A 2901-nucleotide genomic window follows, 5' to 3' on the forward strand; every position below is an offset into this window, starting at 1 on the left:
ACAACACACAAAAATAAAAAATGATTGTCGTTATCATATTAGAAGAATTATCATTGAAAGGTGTTATCTCCCTTTAGGGAGATACATCCTTCTTTGATAAGGCTTTGGATATGAATTCGGCAATCATACTCCTTGAATATTATAAATGGATTATTCAGTTGAACTCTACCTCGTCCCCTCGGGGCCGTGTGGAGTTCTCTTTAAAATCTAGCCATGGCATTCAAGATGAATTTCATGATTCTAAGTCTGAACGCCGTTATGGAATTTTTTTTTCGTCCTTCGGGGTGATATACTTTTCCGAACGAGTTGATTCGACTTCTAGAATTAGAGTTCAATCTCAATTTTAAAACTCCCAAAGAAAACTAATATTTTTCAAAACATGTTTTTCAAAATTCCACCAATAGTGAGTTTGAAAATTTTTTATTTTTTGAACAAATCATATAGTATGATTTATATCATACTAGATGATTAGTTAAAATAGAAAACCCTAATAAGGGCATATCACTTAATTAAGATTGATTAAAAACATCGTATTGTACAATCTCTATCATATTTGATGATCCATTACTTTTTCCAATGTAGACCAACACATGCTGTCATAGGCCTGTTCCATATCAACTTTGATAGCCACCAATCAATCCTTTTTTAGCTTTAGAATATTGCATGGAGTAAAAAATTTAACATAAAAGTGGTTGATTTAAACTTTGGTGAAGATTTTATTAAAAATAATTTAATAGTGAAGCTGTATTCAGGAAATGAATTATCTAATTCAAATAAACTTCATAAATCCCGGAAAATCTAGATCTTTGGAGATAACATTCCTTTCCACATCATAAGTACAGAGCTGAGAAGAAAATGGAGCTTCTTTAGCTAGTTTCACTTGACTTTACTTGGAATGGGATGGGTACTTTATGCATTCAATGAACTTAAAGCTATGGAGAAGGTCTTAACCAGCGGAGCTTGGTATGTTAATAGAAACATCGTCAGAATGGAGAGATGGTCTCCATCATTCTCACCTACATCACTCAAAAGCTTGACTTCACCTATATGGATTCAGATGCCAAATATCCCTTTATAATGTTGGGATGACATCAATGTGTGTAGAATTCCATCCATGGTGGGAACTCCTTATCTAATTGATGGAAACATGTTTCAATGGGGAAAAAGAGAATTCACAAGAATTTGTGTTCGTGTTAAGCTTGATAAAAAATTACCTTTGGGAGTGTGGGTTGAAGGCAACTTGGGCAAATTTTACCCAAATATTGAGTATGAAAGGTTACCTACTTTTTGTTTCAATTGTGGAAAGATAGGACATTTAAAAAGAAGGTGTTTAAGAAGTGAAATAGAAGCTATCAAAATTTCTGATCATAGTGAAAACCAAGCTGAGAAGTTGAAATCTGAAGTATAAAACAGGGAGAAGAATGTGGTTACTATGAAGACAAATTCTAAAGTTGTTGAGGTCAATAGAGAAGGTTATGGACCATGGGTCCATGTGAATTATGGAAAGAAAAGGTTTATTAACTCTAGCTTCAGAATAAATGGAGCACATACATTGAAGGAAAATACCGTTATAGAGGTTGGGAGCTCCATTATCACTATTGTGGAGAAGATTTCTAGTGTAGCTGCTAAAGATGTTTCTGTGAAAACCATTAATGATACAACATTAAAGAACAAGAGGATACTAGTATTAAACTTACTATTGAGGTGAATATGAATGAAATAGGAGATTAAAAAATACAAAATAAAAGTATGGGAACAAATAATGAAGATACATGTGGTATGAAGTTCTTAAATAAAGTTAGAATCCAAGAAAACTTGAAGAATCAATTGGTTGAGGGATATAAGAATGGTATCGCTCTAAAATCTCTTGGTATTTTAAATAACACTAACAAATTTGATGTGTTAAATACTGATGTTGAGGAAGGGGAGATTGTTGATGTGAAATCATCACCTGGAAATTCTGTTAGAAAGGAAACAAAATATTATGATGACAAAGTGGAAATGGTTACTATGATAAATGATGAGTTGAAAATTATTGAAGGATCTTCTTCTAACATCAAGAAGAAAGGTGTTAAACAATTGAAAGGGTTGGGACCAATTAAAATCGTCACTAGAAGTAGAAGTATGGATGGGGATCTAAGAGAGAAATTGGGGAACTCTTCCCCTCTAATCCAATAATGGAATATATAGTTTTTTTGAATTGTAGAGGAGCTAGGAAAAAGAAAGCTTCTCTATATCTTAAGGAGGTTGTGAAGGATTATATTGTCTTTTTTGTGGGGTTGTTTGAGACCAAGTTTTCCTCTATTGCCAGCAAGGTAGTTTTCTCTTTGATTGGAGTTGGATGGGATTATTTTCATGTCCCATTAGAAGGATTGTTTGGAGGTATACTAGTGATTTAGAAAAATCAGTTTGCTTCATTTAATGTGTTGAATTATTGTTCTCAATTTATAGTTGGGGAGTTGGATATTCCTAATAAAGGTAGATGGAGGGTAGCAACCATTTATGGTAGTAAAGATGTTTATAGAAGAAGGATGCTTTCGGATAAATTGGAAGCATATTCTAGTATTGATTTCCCTATGGTGATAGGTGGAGATTTCAGCTGTCTACTTTCTAAAGAGGACAAGAGGGGTGGTATAAGGTTTACATTTTCATTGGGTGAAATGAATTCATTCATTGCTTGGAATGACCTCCATGAGATTTGATATGTTAGTCTAAAGTTTACATTTTGTAATAATAAATCAGGTTCAGATCAAACTCTTGAAAGGTTGGACAAATGTTTTGTGAACTCGATGGCCATTAATTTTTCTAACTGTATGGTGGTTAGACACCTTCCAAGAGTGGCCTCAGATCATTCCCCCATTCTGTTAAATCATTTTGAAACCTATCCTAAGATGAAAATAT

Source organism: Dendrobium catenatum, unplaced genomic scaffold (assembly GCF_001605985.2).
Source record: "Dendrobium catenatum unplaced genomic scaffold, ASM160598v2 fragScaff_scaffold_1446, whole genome shotgun sequence".
Lineage (NCBI taxonomy): Eukaryota > Viridiplantae > Streptophyta > Magnoliopsida > Asparagales > Orchidaceae > Dendrobium > Dendrobium catenatum.